Source organism: Mauremys mutica, chromosome 8 (assembly GCF_020497125.1).
Source record: "Mauremys mutica isolate MM-2020 ecotype Southern chromosome 8, ASM2049712v1, whole genome shotgun sequence".
In the NCBI taxonomy this organism is placed as follows: domain Eukaryota; kingdom Metazoa; phylum Chordata; order Testudines; family Geoemydidae; genus Mauremys; species Mauremys mutica.
This window is the reverse complement of record NC_059079.1, coordinates 91071745-91086497: the sequence shown is the minus strand read 5'-3', so window position 1 is coordinate 91086497 and position 14753 is coordinate 91071745. Positions and strand designations below refer to the sequence as shown.

The following is a 14753-nucleotide window of genomic DNA, read 5'->3' as shown; positions in this document are numbered from 1 at the left end:
GACTCATGTAATCATCATCTTTTCCAAAGTGGATATTGAGGGCATACCTGTTTTAGTGTTTTCCCCATCCTTCTCTTACAAGTTCAGCCCATCCACCTCCTGCTACAATTTAATCCGTTTCTCATGCAGTAATATCTAGTGGCAGAAGGGAAGTGTAGCAGACACACTCACTATTAAAAAGGGGAACTTTCTTAGTGGAACTTAAAGTCTGGGCCAATTCCAATTTCATTACTCTTCCACTAACTTCTGCCTGGGCCTGGATTGTTTTGATCCAATTTATTCAGTAGTAATTTCCTTGACTCAGTATCTTCTGTAATCTCTTGGATAGTTCAAATGCATGATTGGAAAGGAGATCTTATTTAGACAATCCTGCATTTCTAACAGCATGAGGAAGGAAGGCTATGAAAAAGCGAAGTACTTGGTGCAAATATGACAAAAAGCTCAGAAGATAAATGATGGTGAGTACAGGAGAAACCGATTTATACATCAGAACTAACTAGCCATATTCATTCCTGGTGTAATTCCACTGACAAAGGCTGTTACACCAGGAATGAATTTTGCCAAATATTTATTGGCTTTCCTTCCCACACCCCCAAAAACATGAAAGTCTCTTTAAGGAATTATATGCACTGCCTAGATAAATCAGACAGCAGCAGTGTTGTATGAGTATTGAACCAAAATCCCAACTATCAACCTTGAAACAACAGTGCAGGAATATCAGCTAAAACATATTTCCATTTCTTTTAATGTAATTTTTTTATTTTGCACTCAATTCCCTTTTAAAAGTTTGTCATTTTTTAAATGCAGAAATAGCACTAGAAATGTTCTAGAACAGCAGAGTAAACATGGCAGGAAAAAAAGAACCCCTTTATAGACGAACTAACACAGGAAGATAAATTATTCCTTCCCACTGAGTTAGTCTAACATTTTGTATATTGAATTTAGTATTTTTAAAAAGTCATTTATATCTTAAGGTAAGTGAAACAGAATGCAAATAAAGCTCGTGCCACCGCAAAATAAAGTGGTTTTAAATCGCAGAGTCACAAATATAAACAACAACAACAAAAATAAAAACCCACAAAGTTTCACATAGCCCAAATTTTAACTAGGCAAGACAGGTCCTCAATGCAAATGCTTCCAATGAAGCTACCCTTTTTAGGGCCTAGATGTCAAATAAAAACCAGCCAGTCCTTTCTGAAGTAAGATTTTCTTTCTACCCTCATATTTCCAACAATCCCTTTTTTATTTTTGTGTCAACTGATGTTTAAACTTTTTGGCAGACTGCCTCAGGGCATCAAGTGTGCCGCCCTTATCTGTCTCAGTGCACTGAAAAGAGACATCTACAGAGCAGGCTTGCTCAATGCTGTGAAATTTCACATTAGGTCGCAAAATAGATTTGCTCATTCATCTAATGCAGGAGCAAAACTTTGCACTTTAATTTAAAAAAAAAAAAAGTATGGAAACTCATTTTGGAGCCTGGCTTTTAATATTTGTAGCTGGGGTGGGGGCAGGGTTCAGGAAATGGATCTCATCTTTCAATACCAATCTGCATGTCAGAGTCTCTTTGCAATTCTCTATGTTCAAAGGGATCAATTTTATCTTCTATAAACTTAATATGCCAGCATCTAATGATTTTTGGCATCCGGAATATCTGAAACTGCAAGTCTATGGAGTGTTAAGGTCAAATTCTGCCTTTTTACAATCCATACAACCCCACGGCCTTTGATACACAAGGCATAAAGTTGGGGCAGAATTTTGCCCAAGCCCTATGGCAATGGGTTCAGTAATGATTTGACACTTCCCAAAAACTTCTCTGCTCCTCAATCTCCAGAGTCTGCAAGTGTTATGAAGGTTATTAAGAAACATATCAAACTCTCATAAATTTAAGTATGGTAGTTGTTGATCTCCAACATAAACTCATAGCATCATATTCTCAAATGTCTAGCGCCCTTACTTGACTAGGCAGAATGTATTCAAATAATCATTCTTTTTCATATACAAATACAAACTTGAATGAATGGAAAGAACTGAAGGGGGGGGCCTACAACAGGAGTATAAGTAATACTGAATATCAGTACACTTGCAGAGTTGTATGGGAGCACTTTCCCTTTAAGAGAGTTCCATTAATTCCTTAAATAAACATTAAAGGATACTGGGCATTGGTAATATAATACACTCACTTCTAAATCACTGATGCCCCACGTGGGTTGTGATCGTAAAGTTATAACCAACCCCTGTTCAGTCGAGTTTGTAAAATGAAATATTAATCTAAAATCAGTTCCTAAACATAAAAACACACTTTGATTATCTTGCTGCTGATCTTAATAGAAATGCTAAATGAACCACAGAGACAACTTTCAAGCAGGACCCTCCAATGTCAGGGTTGTTACACTGATGTGGTAGTGCAGGGGACCTCGCATTGCCACTTCCTGTGTTGTATTTTATTCTCCCAGGTTGTAAATCCATCACCTTTTACCAGCATTAAATTCACTCAAAAGAAACTCCAAAGAGAAATTTTCAGACAATTGCAAGATAATCTAGCTGAATGCCTTTACCATATACAGTGCACCTCAATTTGCAATATGAATTTTGTACTTTAATTAGTTATGAGCAAGATTGCTATTTCATGTTTGTGATGTTAGATGCACATTTTGTACAGTTTGAAAATAATAAGTATAGCTATATCTTTTGTTAAGGACTTGCACAGTGCCTATTATCACAGCAGCTAAGCACTTAGTTACAGAGTTAAAGTGCATTACATAAACAATTACATTTTCACTATCATGAGAAGTGTTTCAGCTGCTATTAATATGTCAAAGTTCCATTTTTAATACCAGAAGAAAGGGAGGAGAAAACATGTTTTCATGACTTCCATGTGTACTAATCAATATTTTATTGATATTAATATTTGTATATGATTTGGAAGATGAAGAAATATAGTTTGAAAGTTTCCCCAAACACCTATTAGTCTGAGGACGAAGCCTACCAGCATAGGTGAAGAATGCCAGAGATGTCACATCCCCAAAACCTATGCCCATGTAATTTACGAAGAACAGCAGTATATGCTAGGTGCGCTGTACTTAGCTGTAGCATTAACAATAGAACCATAGATTATTAGGGTTGGAAGGGACCTCAGGAGATCATCTAGTCCAACCCCCTGCTCAAAGCAGGAGCAGTCCCCAAATGGCCCCCTCAAGGATTGAACTTACAACCCTGGGTTTAGCAGGCCAATGCTCAAACCACTGAGCTATCTAATCTTTTTTTTCCCCCAAGTTAACTAGATTTGTCTCCTGTGTTTTTGTTATAGCTTCTTTCCTCTTCCTGAGTTTATTTCACTTTGTTTTCTGTTATGGACAACATTATCCATATCTTCCCTCCGACCCCTATTTGTCTCCCTACATTAAGTTCTGTTCTATACCTCTGCTCTTATATTTTAAGTCTCGCTCCTCTTTCTCTCCCCAACCCACTCAAGATGGATTTTTTTTTTGAAGGATGGAATGTCTTCCTCCAACAATAGATGATCATGATGGTCCCTTCTCGCCTTAATGTCTATGAGTTTATAAATACATGTTGAAACTTCCCCCTGCCAAACCTGTATATGCATTCACCTGCACCTGCCCAGAGGCTCAGTTCCCTCACCTCCTCCAACACCAGGATCCTGATAAAACTGCAGCAGCACAATCTGAACCATTGTGCCTTTTGGCTTCTCCTCCCACCCTGAAAAGCAAGCAACAGCTCAGGATACTCTACTCCCCAGCTTTCCTCCCACATTTTAAGAAAATGCTGCCCTGCTGAACTCTTCTGCTAGCACATTCTTCCACTCTTCATCTTAGAGTAGTAGGCATCATATTGCTAGCATCATATTGCTTCCAGGTTTGCCTCTTTCCCTCAGAAGAAGGAACCAGCAGCTCCAGTTGCTCTGCCCCCTCTCCCAAGTGAGATTATGCTCCCAAAATTTCTATTTGACAAAATCAGCCTGGTTTTCAAGACCTGTAAGTGATAATATTAAACCAGGGTGGGCAACCTGCAGCCCATTAAAATAATCTGCTGGCAGGCCACCAGACAGTTTGTTTACATCTGCACGGCCACCCACAGCTCCCAGTGGCCGCAGTTCACCGTTCCTGGCCAATGGGAGCTGTGGGAAGCGGCGGCCAGCACGTCCCGGCCACTGGGAACTGTGGGCAGCCATGCAAATGTAAACAGTCTGGCGGCCTGCCAGTGGATTACCCTGACGGGCTGCGTGCAGCCCGTGGGCCACGGGTTGGCCACCACTGTATTAAACAGAACCCTTTGTCTGCAAGCAGGCATCCACTGGGCTATAACTGCACAAAACAGTGATCCATACTATTAATAACTAACGACTACAGCAAACAAGAAGAGTATGGTACTAGATTATTAAGACTAAATTCATAGTTTATTTGAACACATATCCTTATGCAAGAATTTCAGCCAAATAGCTCAAAGGTTATTTGGGCATGCTTAATTTCTGCATATTACATAAGCAGACTAACAGATGCCAGCAACTGATCACTGCTTTTTCACTGCATGTCATATTTCAAAGAGACTTTAAACAATACTGTTACACTTAAGATTCTTAAAAAACCCTCCAACCACTTATCCCTTTTGTAATAAAGTGTTAACTTTTCTGTGCATTTTGGGGTGGGCAAAGGAGCTTGATGTTTGAACGGACATATCGGACTAATTAATATTTTTAAATCATTGAGCACCACCTGCCTCACTGTTTTGCTGCTGTAGGTGCTAATAGCAACATATTTCAAACAGTAGCACCTTAAGTCCAAGGATCTCAAAAGGTAAGCATCATTATCCCTCTTCTAAAGGACAGGGAATTTGAAGTACAGGGAAGTTAAGTGATTTGCTCCAGGTCACAGCAAGTCTGTGGAAGAATTGGGGATAGGACCCAGATATCTTGATTCATATTCTTGCTCTAACCACTACACTACATTCATCTTTAAACTCTAATACTACCAGCACTACTTTCCTTTGAACACCTGCTGCATGGACATCTTATTCAAGAAAAACAGCATCAGACCAAGTGGAAAACTGCAGCAGGTTGAGTGCAACAGTGAAAGACTGTTTTGTGTTTTCATCTGTATTCAAGTGCTAGAGGTTACACTATTTTCAGGCAAGTTATTAACAGCTTTCAATTAATTCTTAAGATCTTTTTATACTTTTAGGAATCAATTTTAACTGTGAAAGGGATTAATTAGTATATGGATTTTACCAAAGTATTGTAAAACTAAAAAAGAGTTACTTTCACAAGAGATAATGATTAAACTGGTTTCTTCTGCTTACGTTTCAAGGGAATTCACTGTTAGAAACAGAACAATGAAGAGAGGAAACGAAAACAAAACTAGGCAATTATATAACTGATCTTTTGGAAGGAGTGTCCTAGCATAAGCAATGCTATAGAGATGTAGAATATGAAGTCATCATCTCCACTCTTCTGCCAGTGCAGGGTACAGGGTGTAGAGCAGAGTCTTTGAGGAGGATGTGAGGGGCGCAAAGAAGGAAGAAATCCTTAATGCTCAGAAAACCCCTAAGTAAAGGGAAATGCAAACTTATTCTAAGTCCTCCTATTGTGGAATTATATTTTATATTTACAGAAACAAAAAAAGTTATGAGATTAACTGCCATCTCAACACAAAATGCTTCAAACTCACATATTTTATAGCCAAGAAGTGTGCAAGTGTAGTCAATTTATCCATTATCAAACAACTCATAAAAATATAATCCAATTGCCCATGCCATCCAAAAACCTGTAGGAAATGTAAATGAACAAAAACTGAAGTGTTTATTTTTTCTTAAAATGAGTTATAGCCAGGATACACTTTAAAGCCTAAGGCAATAAATTCAAGTAATCATCCCCTAGCACCAATCTGTTAGGCAGATTTTCCCATATATTGGTTATTCTCTGTTGTAGTAGAACCTCAGAGTTATGAATGGAGGTTGTTCCTAACTCTGAAAAGTTTGGAACTCTGAACAAAAAGTTATGGTTGTTCTTTCAAAAGTTACATCTGAAAAATAACAATACAGCTTTGAAACTTTACCATGCAGAAGAAAAATGCTGTTTTTAAACCATCTTAATTTAAACAAAACAAGCACAGAAACAGTTTCCTTACGATATCAAATCTTTTTAAACGTTCACTTTATTTTTAGTAGTTCGTGTTTAACACAGTACTGTACAATATTTGCTTTTTTTGGTCTCTGCTGCCTGATTGCATACTTCCAGTTCCAAATGTGATTGATCGGTCAGTTCCTAACTCTGGTGTTCGTAACTCTGAGGTTCTACTGTACCTCAAATAAATGCTCTCATAGAGTTTTATATGCTTGATCCTCAAGGAATCTCTCTGATGCAGATAAATAATTTTTTCATTATACAGTTGGGAAAACTGGGGTATAGGGTTAAGTGGTATGATGTATCAGAGATGGTCTCCTCTGACCACTAAATAATTCCTCTATCAAACACGGACAATCCTTTATAAGTTAGCTAGTGTTTGTACAGCACTCAAAAAGTACTCAGAATTATAACTCATTTCTCACTCCAGGAGCTATACCATCAAGCAATGAGTTTTATAGGCCATGTGATCATAATCCACTTTCCTTCAACATCAACCATATCAGGTTAATTGACAATCCCAAGTATACCAATCACCTAAAATATCTCAGACCTAGCAGTTTCCACCCCTTATTTAGGCTGCCCACAATGAACATGCACCAGGTCCCCCACCAAAAAAACTTCTGTATCTGCATCTATTATTCTTACTAAAAAAAAAAAAAAAAAGTGTAAATGTTATAATTAAAAAAAACCCAGTACTTCAGCTGTGCTCAGAAGCAAGCTGTCTGACATATGCAACCTAGATGTCAGCCCACCTTTTTATTACTCTATTTTGAATTCAAGTCTCTTACAGTTTGAAAGACTGGGAGTCGAGTCTCATCACACTTATACACTGGTTTTACATCAGTGTGACTTCAAGGAGTTATCCCTGATTTACACTGTGAACAAAACAGGCCTACTGTGCTTTCAATCCAGAAATTAATATTTCAGTATGTACAGTTAAAAACTTAAAATAAAGAATCTAGTCTGTACTGGAGTTTGAAAAAAGTGGAACGTTTTAATTGGTTAGTTCAGAATGAAAGGTAGCAGAATTCTGGTCCTGAAATTAAAACACTAATTATTGGATCAGTTACTGAAAATAATCCTCTAAAAAATTAGTGTGCCTCACCTATGCACATGCCACAGTTGTATTAAGGAATTGTCAAATCACAGGGATGAGATTAGGGCTGGGGTAGGCAACCTATGGCACGCGTGCCGATTTTCACTGGCACTCACACTGCCCTGGTCCTGGCCACTGGTCTGGGGGGCTCTGCATTTTAATTTAATTTTAAATGAAGCTTCTTAAACATTTTAAAAACCTCATTTACTTTACATACAACAATAGTTTAGTTATACATTATAGACTTATAGAAAGAGACCTTCTAAAAATGTTAAAATGTATTACTGGCACGCGAAACCTTAAATTAGAGTGAATAAATGAAGACTTGGCACACTACTTCTGATAGGTTTCCGACCCCTGGATTAGGGCATGCTCATAACTCAAAGGGATGGAGAAGTTCAGTAGAAAGGCCCTAATCATACAAAAAGCTCCCTGGCAAGCAGATGCCAGCTAAAAGCCCCATTGAAGTAGAGGAGAGTCCTTGTAGGTGCAGAAGTCTACCTATTTGGTGACCCATTGATTTGAAAGAGGCTCTATGCCAGGGTCCATCAACCCAAAACTCCTTATAGGAATGATCTCATGGAGTGTTAATATTTTCTTATTTATAAGAAAAGACGGAAAGAAGGATGATCAGAAAACTCATGCTTGGATAAACACCTTAATTTGTTTTAAAGGGGAAGTGATTCAGATTAATATTGGATTAAACTCCACATTTCTAGAATAGTTAGTGAACAGTTTGTGACATTTTCTGAATTTTAGATCAAACTTTTTTGTAGAACATCAATATTGGGTATGATTATTCCTCATTTACAAAAGCCAGAAGTGAACAGACTCATGGGGGAAGGAGGGAGGGTTTAAGTATGAAAAGAGAGAGAACATAACTTTAAAGAACTAAGTTACGGAGAATCTGTCTCCTTAACAATAAATGAAGATGTTTTACCCTCAGTTTTCTGATACAAACAATATTAATGATGAGAAGTCCTGCGAGTGACAGCAGAGAATGAGGTCTGCCCTGAGTCAGAGGGTAACTAGGGGAACTGGTCTGGGTATGTGTGGGGTAGTCACCGAAGCAGAGGGGGTGTTCCTAGTTTTGTAAATTACTTCTTGTCCAGCATGTGCCTCCCGACACCCCCTTGGCTTCAGAGAGCAGGAGCTCAACCTTCCAGCCCAGTCACCTGGATCAGGCATCTCCCGTTTCTGCATCGTCCCGGAGCCCTATCTGTGCCTCTCCCCGCCACCTCAAAGGGGAAGGGAGCTACCCTTCCTAGCACATCCCTGGCTGAGCCCGCCTGCCTCCTCCACCTCCGACCCAGCCCCCACAAGTGTTGTCTCCCCTCGTCAGCCCCTTATGCCTGGGCCTCGCCCCCTCCTCCTGACCCACTAACACACCTCCCAGCCAACATGGCCGCCCCACCAACCAGCACCGAGCGCAGCCTAACCCGTGACACAGCCAGCCCCACCCCCTCCCCAACATGATTGGCCATCCAACCTCCGAAGCTCGCACCCATTGGCCCGCACCGCCGCCACTCACCCGCCCAGCGGCTCTTTCAAGCTAGTGTGAGGCAACATGTAAACAAATCACTTTCATAGGCTCCTCAGCTAGGCAGTGCCGCTCCCCCCACTTCCAAAGGAAAGGAAGAGGGGGGAGCTACTTCGCTTCAGAGGGAAGGGATAGTGGAACCTACTCTCACCAACTACAGCGTCCAGGCATGGGGGGGGGCTTCCCTCGCCCCCTGGGGTGCCCATAGGCAGCTACTCTTCTCTCCTGGAGGAAGAAGACAGGGGCAGGAGGCTCGCAGGCAGCTCCGTTCGCCCCACAAATCCCCCTACAGGGGAGGAAATAAGGACGGATCTCCAGCTAGTTTCCAGGCCTGTCACAAGCCTATGAATCCTCCAGGAACCCACGGATTCCCCGCCCCACAACCACAAACTAGATACACAGAGTCACAGAGCTGAGTTGGGAGACTCCCTCACCCGTTTCCCACTCAGCTGTCGCCTGTCTCCCCTATTTGCACTGATCCCTTATATACTGAGGGCTAAGCAATCCGTTCATCCATACTACCAGAACCCACAAAGCCCCTAGAGGGAAGGTGCTTTAATCCCCGTGATCGTACAGTGCAGGCTCTGCTCCCCTTGCCACGGCACAGACGCCTGGTAGATGTAGGTTGCAATGGAAGCCGACAGGCCACTGCTAACTCAGTGCACGCCCTGCATGCTGCTGCTTTCCTTTGCAGTCTCTTTCAACTCCTTCTGCTACTAACTTGTAGCCATTCATTCCAAAACATACCAAAGGCCTCAGAAACGACAGCAGTACAATCAACTGTGCCAACGGGTCAGAAACCTCGGAAGCAGAGAAACTCAGACATCTGCCTAGCACGGGGCTGTTCCTATCATGCTACCAACAACCGCCCCCTTGAAGGAGCACGGGGGAGTGTCTGCTGCCCTCCACATCTCTATCAGCGTGGTACCTCCCCCATCCCATGCGCCTCTCCAAAACCAGGAGAGGGAATCGGAGGCAGACACACCCCTTTTTCACCCTGGGATTGCCCTGGCCTCAGTACCCCGGTCCTTCCTTGTGTGTATCAACGACTCTCCTGACCTACCCTGGATGCAGCCCCTGTACCCCTCTGCTGGGTTAAAGAGACAACAATGCAGCCCCCCTCCCCCCTCGGCAAAGACTGCACCAGCCTCCACACCGCTGCCCCCAGCCCTTGTCCTGCCATGGGCTACTAGAGCAACAGTCTCTCTAGCCTCCGCCCTGTCAGAGGCTGCTGCCACCGCCACCCCCACGACCCCTCCCTGCCCGAGGCTGCTCCAGCAGCCTGCCCCTCACCTGGCGTCCCCCCGACCCAGCGGGGGAAAGGGATGTCTCAGTAGGGGGCGCCGCCCATCCCGCTCCGGCCCGGACCCTCCATGCTGCTTTGGGGTTTGTTTTGTTTATGTCTCTTCCTGACGGGTTCCCGGAAATCGCGTGACTCGCCCCCCTCACGTGGGAAGGGGGGGGGTCTGAGAGCGGGCCAATCACAGAGAACAATGCACAGGGCCTATCAGAAGCTGCATAGCACGGACTCCTCTGTCATGTGACAGGGATAAGTCTGTGGAGGGCCCCAGTGGGGGTGGGATTGGTGCCTCTGCCCATACAGGATATGCCAGGAATGGCCAAGTTTACTGACCCTCACACTCTAAGCTGCGTATAATAATCTTCAGAAGTTCAAGAGCTGGAGTATGCCTGCCAGGGTTGGGGGTTTCAGCTTTGCAGGGGCTCCAGCCCTATGGGGGGGATCTGCTGGAGCTTGGGGCTCCCCTGTGGGAGGCACCTACAAGGGCTTGGGGTTTCAGACCTGTAGGAGGCACCTGCTGGGGCCTTCAGCCTTGCTCCTGCTGAAGACCCCAGCCTCAGCAGGTGCACCCCACAGGACTGAATCCCTGAGACCCCCATCCCTGCAGGGTGGAAAGCCCTAACTCCACCACCACTGTGGGGTCTCCCAGAGAGTCACTGGAGGGGAGTCAGGGCTATGGGACTCCAGGGAGACCCCACAGTGGTGGTGGAGTTAGGGCCTTCCACCCTGCAGGTGGGCATTATTTTGATGTTGTTTAAAACCTTAAACCCAAGAATCGTATTTCTGTAGCTCTGCTGAACTTTTGTTCTCTTTATCCCTGTGCCTGTATGGCAGTGGTCCCCAAACTTTTGAGGGTTGTGCATCCCCTTACCCCAGTGTGCCTCCCACCCCACAGAGCTCTGGGAGGGGGGGATGCAGACAGGAGTAAGGGGGCAGAGGCTGGGGCCATGGCTGGGAGTGTGGCTGCAGCCAGGGGCCAAGGCTAGGGGTAGGAGCAGGAGCGGAGTCATGGCCAGGCTGCTGTGAGGGCTGGCAGCCAGGCCCCCAGCCTCAGTTCCGGAGCTGGGGACAGCGTGTAGACACAGTAGGGTAACCAGATGTCCTGATTTTATAGGAATAGTCCCAATTTTTGGGTCTTTTTCTTATGTAGGCGTCTATTACCCTCCACCCTCTGTCCCGATTTTTCACATTTGCTGTCTGGTCACCCTAGGACACAGTAGGGGTGAGACTAGAGCAGAATTGGGGGTGGGTGGAGCCTGCTGGGTGGTGCTCCCTCATCACCCCCCCTGCTGCGGGGCTTGCCCAGACCCCACCAGATGTTCCTCCACCCCCCACTTAGGGAGGGCATGCCCCACAGTTTGGGGACCTCTGCCGTATGGTATAAACCCTCAATAAAAACAAAATTGAAAGTTGGAGCCACATTCGGTACCTAAATCTCTACTGCAGCTGCTGCAGCCTATAAGCAAAGGCTCTGAAGCTAGTGTGTATTGTAGTGATATGTGAGTTTATATATTTTTCCATTTATTTTTTTCCTGGCCTCCATCCTGTTAAATCCAGATGGGCATTAAACAAACAAGCAAACCCCAGTCCTCACCAGCTTTTCATCCATTTCTCTCTCTCTGACTTGGAGAATGAATGGGTTTTGACTTAAAATAGTTTGGTCTCAAAGTAAATTGTAAATAAAAAGACACCTACTCAGCTGTGGACAACATTACATATTTTATCCACTTGTATCCTATTTCTGCTCCTCAGTGCTGGCTGCTCAAACTCATTATTTCCTATTGGCTAGATGCAAGTATATGCCTATATTGTTTACTGATTAATTTAATTCTATTGCCTATATGTCTAGGTCTGTTAAATAAAGAAGATGTAAAGAATAGTGAAAAAATCATTGTCAGCTTCAAAAAACCTTCCAGGTCTTACTAATTACTCCTTAGATTAAAACCGATATATTTGGAAAACTTTATTTACTTTCTGCTGTTTAGACTGCTCAGTTTACTTTTGTACTTACTTCACACAGACCAATACAATTATTAGTATTTATTTGACACTATCCAAGAATGTGTGAGGCAACTATCAGTACAAACAGGAAGACATAGTCACTGTCTTGAAGATCTTAAAATCTATTGCCCCAGTCCTGCAATGTGCCAGGCACGACTGCAGTAGTCTCCCTACACACTACTACTTGTGGCTCCGGACCTAATTTCAAATGGAGGGGTAACAAAACAGTAATGAGAATAAGGGAGGATGGACAGAGCTACCATCAGTAAAATAATGTTATCAGCAAAAGCTTATGCATGATGAAGCAAACAATTATTGTTTAAGAATAAATAAATGTCTTTCCCTCATCACAGGTCAAAGAGGAGAGGTTAGTGGCTTGGCAGACCAGTTCAAAAGGGCATTGCATGCATAGAAGACAGTGTGGGTAAAGCAGCGCAAAGAGAAGTAGACAATAGGACAGAAGAGTTCTTTTTGCGGATACAGACTAACACGGCTGCTACTCTGAAATCTGTAGAAATGGTTACCACATGCACCCTGTATTCACACTCTACACATCACTGTAATAATCTTTGTACAAAATATGCTTTGGTATTGTTTGAAAACTAATAGCTTGCTGGATAATAATATCATGGTGGAATGCATGCAGCAATATGTTAGTTTGTGAACAAAAGGTGAAATCATGACTGAAGTGTGTTTTCCAGACAAGTCTGGAGAGTGGGTAAACCTGTTTCTCAAAGACAAAGGACAAGTTGAAACCTCTAGCCAGGTGTCACTAAAGCTGATAGGTAATCACCTACCAAGTGGCTATTCTTGAGAAAGGAAGCGGGGCAGGAACAAACAGATCTGCATCTTAGCAAACAGCAGCATGGAGACTGTTTTCACCACCAGTCTCTTTGGCTATTGTCTACGCTATGCACCTTTTAGTGACACACTTGTGCCACTACAGCCGTGCTGCTAAAAGGCACACAGTGTAGTCGCTGTTTGTCTGCAGGAGAGCGCACTCCCGCAGACAAAAAAACTTCCACCCTCAACGAGTGGCTGGAGACCTCTCCTGCCGACAAAGCACTGTTCACACCACCATTTTTCATCTGCAAAACTTTTGGCGTTCAGAGGTGGTTCCCCCCACCAAAAAGTTCTGTCATTCACGTTCCAGTGTAGACAAAGCCTTAATCTCCATCCTCACAGCAGGAATGAACTTTATCTAGGGGTAACCCTCAGGAAAATGCAATTTCAAAAGGGTGACTGAATTATAAAAAGTAAAAACACCCCAAGTTCTCTTTCCTTATCTATCTCTCTTTTCCATGTAAGATGATTAAGAAACAGCCTATGGACTTTTGGATCAGATTGTGACCTGAAATTTAGTCAGCCCTGTTGCTTGGAGCTTGTGGTAAGAATTTCACTTTGAACCAAGTCTGGTTTGTTAAGTTTAGAAAGCATTTTATCGTTATTTTTCTTGTAACCATTTCTAACTTTAATGCCTTATACTTGTACTTAATTTATACTTAATTTCTTTATAATTAAACAAACTTGTTTTATTCTTTAATTAAAACTAATCCAGCATTGTCTTTAAACTGAACCATGTAGGTAATTCCAATTATGGCAGCAAATGTTTGTATATTGATATCCTTAGAGGGGCAATGGACTTAGTATTGTCCAGAACACACATTTTGGGGGGAGAAATCCAGGACTGGGAGTGTGTTGGTTTCACCCAGCTAGTGGTAACCAAGGCTGCGGAATGCCAGAGTATGGTTAGTGTTTGCTAAAAGGCAGCTGGGGTCAGAGTTGCTAGACTAGGTTATGGCTATATACAGACACTAAGGGTGTAACCTGCATCCTGTTTGGCTGTTTGTGAGGAGTCCCAGCAGCAAAGCATTGTGAGACATCCAGGGTTGCAGAGAAGGGGTGACACAGCCAATCACTGGTCTGGATTGCACAGCACAATGTGGGGAAAGAGGTGAAGAGAAAAGCAGACAAATAGGACAAAATAGTCATCTGTAGAGATGGTTGCAGAAACAGAGAAAGCCATATTCTGTAGGAATATTCAGTTCTGTCAAAACTGAAACACTTCACAAAATCAATTTAGTTTTAATGGAATTTCATTTCAGAAGAAAACTAGAAAACCAATGATGTCAAAATGTCCTGTTTTGACATTTTCAAAACAAGACATTGATTTTATTTGTTTTGAAATGACTTTTCATTATGCATTTTTAAATTTTGTCTCATATCATACAAATTAAAAAAGACAAAATTAAAAAATATTTTAATTGACACAAAACAATTTTTTTTTAATTTCCTTTATGAGGGATTTTGGAATTTTTGGGTTTCATTCCAATTTGGAATGAAGTCAAATTTCAAAATCCTTTAGGAAATCGGATTTCATCCTCTGCACAGCTCTATTAGTCTGCTTATAGTTAGTTTCAGTTTTGTATTTTCATCTACCCACACTATAGTGCCACATTGTATGGGTTGCAAATAGTTCAGAAAAAAATCTAAATCCAAACAGTTTTAACTGTTTACATTTTTTTAAATTAATTTTATTAATTTCAAATGATTTTGTAAAAATAACTGTTAGCAAGACAAGATCAACAGAAACAATAGCATCAAAATAAATAAAAAAATCAGGATTCAGAGAGAAAACGGTACTTGGAAATCTTGAACAGACACCAACTTTAAAAAC

The 14753-nt window shown here is 42.3% G+C and overlaps 1 protein-coding gene across 3 annotated transcripts in view; it reads right to left on the bottom strand.

Moving 5' to 3' along the window:
• CREBRF (CREB3 regulatory factor) overlaps positions 1 to 10187 on the bottom strand; it is a 34421-nt gene extending 24234 nt beyond the window's left edge. For 2 of the 3 annotated variants that reach the window (XM_045028189.1, XM_045028186.1), the window contains exon 1: positions 8176 to 8253. The gene's annotated coding sequence lies outside the window, so the exon portion shown is untranslated. Of the gene's footprint in view, positions 1 to 8175; positions 8254 to 10068 lie in introns of those variants that run through there. The other variant, XM_045028188.1, reaches the window with a different exon arrangement.
• Between the last annotated feature and the right edge of the window lie 4566 nt (positions 10188 to 14753).